Genomic DNA, 12815 nt, shown 5'->3' with positions numbered 1-12815 from the left:
GTGCTTGCCTTGCGAGCAGTCAGTCTTGAGTTCAATCCCCGGTACCGATAAAAAGGAAAAAGACAAAAAAAAAAAAAAAAAAGATAAACTGAAGCCTGATCCCTGTACTACAGAAATTGACCTTACTGGAAACAGAGTCAGTAGAGATGTAATTAGTTAAGATGAAGTTCAAAGAAGTAGGATGAGCCCTTAATCCAGGATGTCTGGTGTCCTTATAAGAAGAGGATGACCATCTGAAGAGGCAGACACACAGCAGGGGGCCATGTGACAACAGGCAGAGACCTCAGGGGCAGCTGCAAGCTGAGGAACACCAAGGATGCTAAGCCCCTGCAGAAGTTCAGAAGAGGTGTCATCTCCCCTAATAGGTCTCAGAGGGAGGATGGCCCTAATTCGATTTTGGATTTCTAGCTTACAAAGCTGGGAAACAAATTTCTATTGCTTCAAACTATCTGGCTTCCAGTACTTTGTTATGGAAGCCTTAGCAAACTAGTATGGTGGTGGAGGTCTAATGGGGTGTGTGAGTGTGTGTGTGTGTGTGTGTGCGTGTGTGTGCGTGTGCCCACTCATGCAAAGCAACAGAAGAAACTAAGAAAAAAAGCAAGAACATATTTCTTAGCATTTGCTATGGACTGAATGAATGTGTTCCTCACAGCTCATATCCTTCTTGCAGCACTGAGTTAACTGTTCTGAGAGTTGATTTGTCATACAAGCAAGTTTGGCCTCTCTTGCTCCGCACTTTTGCCTTGTCAGGTGTTCCCTACGCAAAAGATGATCAGAATATACAGTGAATATTTATATTTTAAAAATTATTACAGAAAAGCTCCTTGTCATTAACCACCCATCCCTACCAAAGACTCCCTCATTTCTAACACACTTATCCCATTATTCTTGCTACTTTTTGAAGCAGTTCTAGAAGTCCTTTTCAGGAGTGCCTTTATGAGGTATGATTTTTAAACAAACACAATAAATACTACTGCCATCTGCCACCCAAAGGGAAGACAAGCTATAACGACATCACAGCCCATCATCATCTATCTTAGTCACCAAATTTTTGCAGCATTCATCTTCTGGTTCTTCCCCAAAATCAAAGTGACCATTAAAATAAATGATTTGAACTGATTCAGAACATGAAGGCAACTATGACAGCATACTTAAAGACACTCATAAAAGGCAACTTCCAGAATTGCTACAGCAGGTGGCAAGAAGGATGGGATGAGTATATTCGAAGCAAGAGGGAGTATTCTGAGGGTGGGGATTAATGGCAGTGTGTCTTTTACTCTGATTAATTTCTTAAAAATAGCCACCATATTTTTCTTAAAATTTTTACTACGTGTCTGTGATATGTGGGACATTGGTACATATACATATCACAATTTAGTTCTTTTCTTTTTCCCTTTCTTCCATCTCTGTCCACTACCAGATCCTTTTCCCATCTCTACAAAGTCTATCTCCATGTTTTCTATCATCTTTCTTATATTTTGCCCTTTAAATCATTCATACTTTAGATTTCTCTTATAAAGGAAAGCATACAAGATTTACCCTTCTGAGACTGGTTTATTTCATCTAGCATTATAGACTGAGTGGGTCCATTTTCCTACAGTGGTATTTTTTGATCACACTATTTAGCAGTAGAAAATAGACTGAGATGCATCTAAGCTTTAGAAATGTCATTATTTCCACTGGGCCTGACAATGCCTCTCCAGCGCACGTCAACCACTCTTCTCCAGCACTGACTCTGGACCACGTATGGAGCACCCCGGCTCCATCTTCTCCTTAGGGTCTTTCATCAGTTTCTCCGTCTGCCTGCAACATGCCCAGAGTCAACCCTAATTCTCATCTTTCCTCAGTGAGATTTCCTTTGGCTACTCAATTCAGCAAATAACTTGGGCCACCTCCAATATTTCCAAGCCCTCTTGCTCTAGTCTGCCTTTTCCCCCATATTTACACTTGTATCTAATATCCTAGTAACGTTTGTTGTGAATAACTTGTTTCCCTTCACGCCAGGACACAAGCTCCAGAGGACAGGGATCTCCACTTGTGTTGTTCACCAAAAGGAATAAGTATCTAAAATAGCACTCAGCTAACAAAGGTGCTCAATAAGGAATTCTTAAACATCCATTATTTGGTTGAGGATGGTGATGCATGTCTGTAAACTCAGCACTTGGGAGGCTGAGGCAGGAGGCCTGGGCTACACAGTGAGTCCAGACCAGATGGAACTACATAGGGAAACCCTATCTCAAAAAAAAATCAATCATTCATTTCCAAAAAACTTATTATTATAGAAATTATCATGTGCATTAAAAATAGGAACAATAAAAAAACCTTCAGATTCCTACCACCCAATGAAATATTTCAAATTATGATAAAAAAGCAGTAGTTTATATATTTTTTTTTCATTTTTATCGGTACCAGGGATCGAACTCACAACCGCGTGCTTGCAAGGCAGGTGCTTATGCTGCTGAGCTAAATTCCCAGCCTCTGAGTAGTTTACATTCTTTTAAGTGACTCTCCAATGGGCATGTCACTTCAGGAAAAGTGTTACACAATAGGCACAACACCTACCTCACAAGTTTTAGAGTGTGGATTAAGTGAAATAATGCATCTAAATACTTAAAACAATGTTTTCCATAAAACCAAACACAGGTTAGTTGTTACTTTCAGTCCTTGGGTCTTATCTTTAACTTCTGTCCCCAACTTCCAAAAATAGATGACAGATACTAGGCAAAAGAATAGAAAGACATTCTTCTTAAAAGGGAGGCAGGTGCAGATTCCTTCTGTCCCCAATGCTCAGAAAGTGAGTACTGAACATGGAAGCTCTCTGCTACAAAATCGCCATGAGATACAAGGCCACTCACTGTTTCATACAGTTTACAATAGCAACAAAACACTAAACAAGGGTAACATTTATCCACTGCCTATGAATTTTCTTTTATGAATGAAAGAATACAAATTAAGAGTTAGACAATCATCAGTGAGAAGAATCCTTTAGCTTAGTATTTAGTACAAAACGTATCATCCACCTCTAGAGCTGCATTCATAATCAGTGAAACAGCCTCTGGTACTTGCTGGCCCATCTTTTGCATTGGCAACTTACCTGTCTTTGCAGATGTGAGTTCTTTTGCTCCGGATAATTCTCCACCAAAAGCTTCTCCTTATAAAAAGGAAAATTCACTCAGTGGTGAGTGCACCAGAAAATGGGGCTCATTGCTGACACAGCCAGGGAATCACTGCTCTTGTGAACTGCAGAAAAGAAAAAAAACAAAACAAAAAGAATATTTTACATCTTTCATCCTCTCTTGGAATCCTTTAATACAAATTTGTTTTCTGTTCCTTGACAGAAGTCAGCACAAAGGGATCTTTTTGTTTGTTTGCTCAGTTTTGCTGAGGTTCTCAGCTAGGTTTAAGTAATAGGAAATTTTCATATGATTTCCATTTTTGGAGGCAGGAAAAACATTACATCTATGGATACTGAGACTTCCATATTCTTACAGGCAGACTTCTCCTATTTATTCTTTATCGTAGTTTAGCTAAAATTCAAGGAGCCAGAAGACATAAATTCAGTCAAAGCAGGGAGTAAATGCAGGAAGCATTAGGTAGGTTATCTCCTCTACCAGAGGTAGTGAAGGCACTTTTTGCTTAAATACAAATTACAGAGTAAACCAGATCAGGGAGACCCCTTTGGGTAGTCCAGGCACAATCCAAACACAACCTAGGTGAAAACCATGACATGACTGAAGGATTTGGCTGAAGGGAAACGTCCAGGAGACAACCTCATACTCAAATGTGGCCTTCAAAAAATCCAGTAACACAAGCCAACACTTTGTCTAGCTGCCTGGCAAAGGACACTGGAAGAAACTCTACAAATCTCACCCATGTGTCTTTAGAAGGGGCTTCTCACCTCTGCCTATGAGCGACTACCTTGAGTCCAAGCAACCTTCCAGTCCGTATAACTAGAAAAGCCAGGTTAAAATTTTTTTTTAAACTTGCTTTAAGGCACTGGAGAGCTTAAAAGGCAGCCTGGATATGAGAAGCTGAGATCTCAGGGACAGGGGAATAAAACTGAAACAAGTCATTTTTGCAGACATTTTGCACTGATTTTTTTTTTTTTTTTGAGACATCTGGTTTACCAGAAGCACTGAACAACACTGAGGCATCAAGGGAAAGCAGCTGTGTAGAGCAGGCTTTTTGCCCAGTTACAGGCTGAGAATATCTCAGCTACACAGACAAGCAGAGATGTGTGGTCACCATTCTGCCCCTCTGAGCATATGCCCACTAATAAATGATATTAATCAACGAGAGAGCAGCAGAGCCAGGCTGGGAGAGCTGTCCAGACAGCTTTGGACAGTTCCCTGGTGCTGCCGGTGGGGCCACCAGAGAAGGAGCCCAGGTAACAATCCCTGAGGGGGCTACCCCCTCACGTGAAGAACCAAAACACATCCGAACTCAGCTTCCCATCACTCTGTCCTTCTGGCCTCACTTGATTAAGGAGGTCTGCCCTCCTGAAACTGCTTGTCAGAAACAAAGGAAGCCTTAGAGAGAAAGGGCTCACCTCCAACATAGTCCACAACTCTTTACACCAAATGCACAGTGTGCTGTCAACAATTGTAAGGCATAGCAGGGCATATAAGGATTGATCAAGAAATACAGTGAATGTTAAAGCTTTAAAAGTTTATTACAGTAGACAACACATTACCATTAATCTCCCTCAAAGTACTCCCTCTCATTCTGACCACATCCCATCCTTCTTGGCACTTCTGAAAGCAGTTTGAAAGTCTTCCATGTCTTTACTGAGGTGTGAGGACAAATACAGTGAGCGGTGCTCCTGAGCGCCATCCAGCGCGAGACGGCGGTCCTCATCCACCTGCTCACCAGATGGGCCACCACACAGCTTCGGGATCTTCCCTACAGGCAAAATGGCCTTGAAAGGGAAATGGTTCAAATCGATTCAAGACATCAAGGCAGCTACAATGGCCCAACTGAAGACATTCGTGAAGGAGGACTTGCAGAACTGCTTTAGAAAGTAGTTAGAATGATGGTATAAGCATGTTTACGGGGGGGGGGGCATTTTGCTGGAGATTAATGGCAATATGTCTTTTATTGTAGTAATTTAAAAAAATGTAAACACAGCATATTTTTGACCACCCTTATATTATGTAATTTTCTGTAGGTCTGCAAAAGAAAGAAGCAATAAAAACAAACCCATAGGCAACCCAGCCAGACACACAGGATGTGGTCTTTAAAGTAACTATGACTAGTATGTTCCCAATTATAAAGATTATAAAATATTTTAACACATATTTCAGTAACTTACAAAAGGAAAAAAAGTGAGTAGAATACAAAATATTTGAACAAATAAAACTCAACTTTAGTCACCTATATTTAGTAATATTGCACCATATAACTTTTACTATATATTATTTTAAGGGATACATGAAACATTTATAGAAACTACCCACACAAAGTCCATGTTGTAGGTCTCAAGAACTTTCAACAAGTGGAAATTATACATTTTAAAATTTATTGTTTTGAAGTACTCATGGGAAGTTGCAAGAATATAATTTAGGTTTTCTTAACTGTAAATTTACATACACAAAAGTGCACCATGCAATTATACAATTGGTAATATTTCAATAGGGAACCCAACAATGTAACTGTGACCAAAATAAAAATACTGGGCACCTCTACCACTCCAGAAAGCTCCTTTGTAGCTCCTTCAGTCAATCCCTACACCCCAGTGAAAATGTTCTCACTTCTGCTATCACCCATTAGTTTTGCCTGTTCTGGAGTAAGACACACAATGTATGTCCTTTTGTGTCTGGCTGATGCATAATGTCTGAGATTCACCCACACTGTTAAGTAGTTTGCTCCTGAGAAATATTCCACTGTATGAAAATGCCACACATTTTTTAAGGTTTTTCCAATAATAGATACTTGATTGTATCCATTTGGGGGCTCTTTTTGAATAAAGCCTAACATTCTTGTATAAGGCATTTTTGTGAAAATGTAAGTTGGGTAAATTCCTTACCTTAGGAACAGAATTGCTAAGCTGATGAATGTGAAAGCTCTATAAGAAACTGCCAAGTATTTTTCTGAAATGGTTATATTATTTTATACTGCTATCAGTAACACATGAGTTCTAGTTTACAGAGCTTCATCAATAATTAGTTTTGAAAGACTTTAGTTAGTTTGAGTCATTCTAGTGAGATTCTTATAAACAAGCAACAAAAATACTACTCAATTTTTAAATGGGCAAAGGATTTGAACAGTGATTTCTCCAAAGAAAGTACCTAAATGCCAACTAGTCCTTGAAAGGATGCAGAACCATTAATTATTAGGGAAATGCAAAGCAAAACTGTATGAGCTCCCGTTTCACAGCCTTTGGGTGGCCATTATGGAAACTACAGAAAATCAGTGTTAGTACGGATATAAAGAAATAGGAACTCCTCCGCACTGTTGGTAGAAAGTAAAATGGTACAGTTGCTTCTAAAAATAGAATGATAACTTCTAAAAGAAATAATAAATTAAAAAAATAAAATTACTATATGATCAATTCCAATTCTGGGTATACATGCAAAAGAAATAAAAGCAAGTAAGTTTTTTTTCAAATTATTACAAATAAAGTTCAATAAATAGGCAAATTGGTAAATATAGAACCCATGAATGAAGGCTGGCTGTATTTCTAGCTATGATTTTTTTCCTATATTTCTATTTAGATAACATAACCAAATGCAGTTCCAATTAAACTGCACAAACAGCAGCAAGGTGTGAACTAAATTAAAGCAGCTACATAGATAACCAATTACTGTTAAGGTCGCCGTTCGCTGCTACCCAATTATACATGGGACCCTTGTGCCATCTCTTCTCATTTCTTTTCTCACATCCCCAGAGAGAATTTTGTAGAATGCTCAAAATAGTTTGCAATTTAGGAATGAATATGTTTGATAACTTATCCAATATAAGGAACAAAATAGCAAGGATGAAGCAATGCGTGTTTGGCCCCAAACCCTGGGGAATACAGGGAAGGAGGAAGCAGGAAGAACAAGGTGTTGTTTTAGGGACCACGAGTGCGGCCTCAAAGGTGAACTCTGAAGAGGAGCCAGGTGGAGTTTAAATCTGCCAAGGCTGTGGAGAGGACACGCACAGCCCCTGCTGTCTGTGGGGCCGTCTGTGCTTTAAGCTCGCAGTCCAGCAGTCAGGAAGCGTGGGAGTCAGCCCCATATCTCCGGAACTTCCTTCCTTCTACAGTTCATGACGCCTGCGACCTGGTGCTTGAGAACAGAGTGTAACAGCAACCACAGTTACTCAGAAGGCCTCAGCCCAGGATGGGTGACTGTGCCACTTTTTGGTTCCAGCCAGATGGCATTAAATTTCTACCTGCATGACTTCAGTTTTGCTGGCAGATGTAACACAGTCACTTTGAGCTGGGCCTTCTCACTCCATTCCCAAAGCAGCTGGTAGAAGATGCAGCAACACCAGTGTAAGTGTCTCTCAGTGGACGGCAGTACCTGAATAGTGACCCTTTTCTCCTTGTCCTCTAAGATCCCAACCAGACAGCACGTACAGTAGGAATGATCTGGGCTGGGAGGTCCATATTCCAGCCTTGTCAGATAGGATAACCATATTTTAAGTTTAGGGGAAAGAGGGGGGTACAGATCACTTCCTTCCTTCCTCTTCTACCTCCACAGTGAGAGTAGAAAACTTCTGCTCTTCCATCTCCTGCCTTCCTCAGCCTCTTACTCAGTAGAACTGGGAAGACAGAAGGAAAGATGGTAGAAAATACAGAGGCAGACTTTTTGGAGATGGAGGGGGATCTGAGGAAGGAGGGAGAGGGGATGGAGTCAACATATCAAGATGCAATATGTACATGTACCAATTCCCTTAAATAAATGTAATTACTAGCTGGGTGTGGTGGCACATGCCTATAATCCCAGCACTTGGAAGGTTGAGGCACGAGGATGGTTACAAGTTCGAGATCAGGCCAGGCTACAAAGTGAGCTCCAGGCCAGCTTGAATTGCACAGTACGATCCTGTCTCAAAAAGACAAAAAAAAAAAAAAAAAAGTACTGTGTATTGATAACATATACTAATTTTTTTCAGAAAAATAATGTAAATGTGAAAGATCTAAAAGCTGTGCATTTGGAGCTACAAAGTTGAAACATTAGCATGCATACACACCTGCTCAGGTGCCTTACTGGTAAGAGTCAGGCTCAGAGGTGACCACCCTTCCCCCAGATCTTACTATTTTCTATTATTCCTTTGCACAGAAAACACTTCTTAGCCAAGGTACAGGTTTGACTAATATGTGGGCTGACTGCTCATATTGATTTTTTTCCTCTCTTTTTCCCTCTTTCTCTCTTTTACTGTTAAACTTCAGAAGTAAACGATCTATAGCTGTTCTTTCATCTTGCTCCGTTTTCTCTTCAGCCCCACAATCACTCCTGATCCGGTCATTTCACTCATATTGTACTTTTGAAAGCCACCGATAACTGGAATTCCAGATAAAAGCCTTGCTTGATTCACATGTGTCTTGACACCCACAACCCTCACGCAAACACCTCCTCTAATGTAAGACGCTGCTCACAGGACGCTGCTACTTGAACTTTTGCTTTTTTAATTTTCCTGGCACCATGTCTTCCCAGTTGCTTTTAGCCTTTCTCACACTCTTTATCTCATCAACTGATAAATCTTTAAAGCAAAGCAAATATTTCTTCCTCACTAGCTGTAATGATAACACAATTGTTTTTAAGACTGACACTTGCCATTGGACTTGTCCTATCATTCTCTATGCTGAGTTAGTGGGTTTCTTTTTAATCCTTCTTTCTTACTTTGTCTAGTTTTGTTTCTGTTTTTTTTTTTTTTTTTTTGTCTTTTTGAGACACTATGCAGTGCAGCCTGGCCTTGAGCTCACTTTGTAGCCCAGGCTGGTCTCCAACTCGCAAGGATCCTCCTGCTTCAGCCTCCCAAGTGCTGGGATTAAAGGCGTGAACCACCACGCCCGGCTGTCTTCCTTTGTCTACTTAATGTATTATCTCTGTCACACCCTAATCCAAACTCTCCACTTGCCTGACTTGCTGAATTTCCTCTTATCCAACCAGTTTGGTTCCACTCACCCTAAATATCACAACCAGATTAATTCAGGATCTTCTGTTTGTACTTATTCTTATACAAAATGCAAGGATTTCTCATAAATATTCACAAAATACATCTCTAACAGAGTTTGGCAGCCAAGGGTCCCTACAACCTGGCCCCTTCCCCTATCCAAGCCTTTTCTCCACCCAGCACCTACCAGCCTTATCATACATGATCTTCTCTGGAACAGCAGTGTCCCTGCCATCCTACAGACATCCAGGATGATGACTCTCAATCTCAATGCTGTCCCTCTTTTCTCCCATCCTCCTCCTCTCCTTTCCTTCCTTCCCTTCTTATTCCTTTTTACCTCCTTTCTTCTGTGCTGGGCATTAAACCCAGGGCCTTACGCACACTAGGCAAGGGCTCTAGCACTGAGCAACACCCCGGCTCCAGCCTCCCTGATCCTCAACAAGCAGTGCAGCCTTCAGTTTTCTGGGGACCCTCCAATTCACATTCTTATCTCCCGACAATTCATGAGCCATTCTCAATGGAGGCAGCGGGCAGGGCGAATGTGGAATCACTACAAAACTCCTGCACTCTTCAGTGCTGAATGGATTCTACCAGAACTAGTACTACAACCAGAAAGCACGTGATAGGCAGGGAGTGGCAAGCAAGAAAAGAAAGGTCCTCTGCGTTTGTGATGCTGGCTTCAGAAAGTTCTTCCATTACAGAGGCTGGTGGAGGAAGAGGAGGAAGGAAAATGGGAGGGCTTTTTACTCTGCAGCTCACTGAAAGTACAAACAAAACCTGAGCATCATAAGCTGAGCTCATTCAATTCTTTTTGGTAAAGTAGTTCACCAGACAAATACCTCTGCTGGACGTTTGAATTGCAGATGCGTAAGGTGATCTGCTTCATTTTCATCTTCTCAAAGCAAACTGTTCCCAAGCACATCTTAGGAAACAACTGCATCTCCCTGATACTTGGCTGGAGCATAATGGCTATTAATTTCCTGTAGTATTTATTCCTGAGGTAAGGTACAGGCCTCAGGCATGAAAGGTGAGGCCTGGGAGGGGGCCCTGAACCTGCCCGCCAGGTGTGGAGCACGGTGTGAGCAGACTGCCAGTGAGCCTTTCCTCTTAACAGCTAACCTCCGGGACGCCAGGCTCCTGATCAGATAATAACAATTATTTACATTTTGGGTTAATGCTAAAACAACAGTTCCCAATACTGTGGTCTTCTAGAAGGCTCTTTCCAATTTCCATTCTCCCCCTTTCATCCTCCCACCTCTTTCCATTTTGTATCATAAGTACTTCCAGTCCACGCAGCTCTGACCCTCTCTGCTGAGATTTGAGAACGCAGAAAAGAAATCATCCCCGGTTTAGCTACAGAGAAAACGCATTCCCTGCTCGTTCCCTAGCAGTGGAACAGGCCGTGCCCTGGGCCCTGACTAAGAAGGCCTCAGCTGTGTGTGTGTCCTCCAGACAGCCAGCCTGCGGCCTAGAAGACGTGAGTTCTTGTATGTGTTGGTTTGTGAGGGCAGTTGTTGGAAGGCTGATGGCCTTTCCATGTCGCCATGTGCTAACTGGCCGTGGGGCTCCCAGGCTAGCTCTCACATCCACACCCCCCAAACATTAGGGCAGAGAGGAAAGAGAGCCTTCAACCATCCTGCCCTGTGGATGTTTCTGGATCACTTCGATCTAAAGTTAAGCAGGGAACGGATGGTTCCAGTTTCTTCAGCATCTTCCCTTTGGGCAGACAACCACATATAGATACAATAAGTATCCTCAACTTTTCTCCCCTTTTTCTTCTCGACATAATAATCAGATATAAATCCAGGATCTTACTTCTGGACATATAGCCACAAAGGATCAGTATGTTCAAGAGATAAAAAGCACTTTCATGTTTAGTGCAGTATTATTTCCAATAGCCAAGTTACAAATGAACCTACACGTCCATCACCAGACGAATGCATGAAAGAAATGTGACAGAGTGGCCATGGTAGCATGTGGCACATGCCTCATTCCCATCTACTCAGGACGCTGAGACAGGAAGATGCCACATTCAAGGCATTAATGGATTAATGGATTAGAATAGAAGATGCAGAAACAGGCACATCCGGCTATCTGATTTCTGACAAAGTGACCAGAGGAAATATATCCACTTTAATAAACAGCACTTGGAAAACTGGCTATCACATGCACAAGATTGAACCTAGACAAATATGTCTCACCACATACTAAACTAAAGTCAAGATGGATCAAAGATATAAATTTTAAAACAAAAAAATACCAAATGGGCTAGAAGATAAAATATACAAAACTCTCGAAAACAGAGATAACAATAAGGACTTTGTGAATAGAATCCCAACTGCACAAGAAATAATACCAAGAATCAAAAAATGGGATCATATTAAATTTTTAAAAAACTCTGCACAGCAAAGGAAATTACTAACAGAATATAAAGACAAGCTACAGAATGGGAGAAAAAGATTGCCAGTTATTCTAGATAGAGGTCTAACATCTAGAATATATAAAAAACAAAAACGCAAAAATAGACCCCCAAAAGAAAGACCCAATCAAAAAGTGGGCAGATGAAATGAACAGACTCTTCTCAGAAGAAGGACAAATAGCCAATACATATTTGAAAAAATACTGAACATTTCTGGATATTAGAAATAATACGGAGATTCCATCTTACTCCAGAAAGAGTGACTGTCCTCAAGAAATCAAATAATAAATGCTGGTGAGGATGTGGAGCAAAAGAAACCCTTTTACATTGTTGGTGGGAATGTAAACTAGTACACTCAATATAAAAATCAGTATGGAGGGGGCTGGAGATTTAGCTCAGTGGCATAAGCGCCTGCCTTGCAAGCATGCGGTAGTGAGTTTGATCCCCAGTACCGACTAAAAAAAAAAAAAAAAACAGTATGGAGATTCTTTTAAAAATTAAAAATTTAAATTCCATTTGACCTAGCTATTTCCCTTCTAGGAGTTATCTTCTAGGAGTTAAAGACACTATATTATAATGATACATGCATATTCATATTTACAGCAGCACAATTTATAACAGCTAAATCTTGCAAGCAGCCTGAATGTCCATCAACAGATGAGTGAATAAGAAAATGTGTCATTTATGCAGCATGGAGCACCACTCCGCCTCAAAGGAGGATAAACTTGAGTCATCTGTAGGAAAATGGAAGCACCTTCGGACCGCAATGTTAGGTGAAATGTATCAGACACAGAAGCTTAAATATCACACAGCTCCCCTCATATGAGAAATACAAAAGACAAGGAGAAATAAAAAGATTGACAATAGGAAATAGGAAAATGGGTTTTTTCCAAATGGGAAGGAGGGCTGCAGACATGGTTCAGTTCCTGCCTGGAAAGTGCAAGTTTGTGAGTTCAATTCCCAGCACCAAAAAACAAAACAAAACAAAACCTTGTGGGAGACTGACACCCGTTCCCAGGGCCTTTCCTCTGAGCTAAGGGAAGGGCTTTCATCAAATGGGAAGGAGATGAGGAGGGGACGGGAGGGTAAGGAATGCAAAAAGAATTAAGATGTGTTACATACATGTACTGACCCCTCAAAAGGAATTTAATCACTGCACAACTGCAAAAATGTACTAATAAAAAATAAAAATTGAAAAAAATTTAACAGATATAATACTTATTGCCTCATACATTTCTGCTTTCCCTCTTGAAAGTCATTGTATACCACCTAGATTTTCCATATTTTAAACATAATC

General features: G+C 40.8%; 1 protein-coding gene across 5 annotated transcripts in view; it reads right to left on the bottom strand.

Moving 5' to 3' along the window:
• Positions 1-12815, bottom strand: part of Cracd (capping protein inhibiting regulator of actin dynamics) — a 357802-nt gene that overhangs the window by 212912 nt on the left and 132075 nt on the right. For all 5 annotated transcript variants that reach the window (XM_063240494.1, XM_063240491.1, XM_063240493.1 and 2 more), the window contains exon 2: positions 3095-3240. The gene's annotated coding sequence lies outside the window, so the exon portion shown is untranslated. The remainder of the gene's footprint in view (positions 1-3094; positions 3241-12815) is intronic.

The sequence above is a fragment of the Cavia porcellus genome, unplaced genomic scaffold (genome assembly GCF_034190915.1).
Source record: "Cavia porcellus strain 051 isolate PalLab524CR breed Dunkin Hartley unplaced genomic scaffold, mCavPor4.1 scaffold_30, whole genome shotgun sequence".
Classification (NCBI taxonomy): Eukaryota; Metazoa; Chordata; class Mammalia; order Rodentia; family Caviidae; genus Cavia; species Cavia porcellus.
The sequence above is the reverse complement of the archived record's forward strand: the minus strand, read 5'-3'. Positions and strand labels throughout refer to the sequence as shown.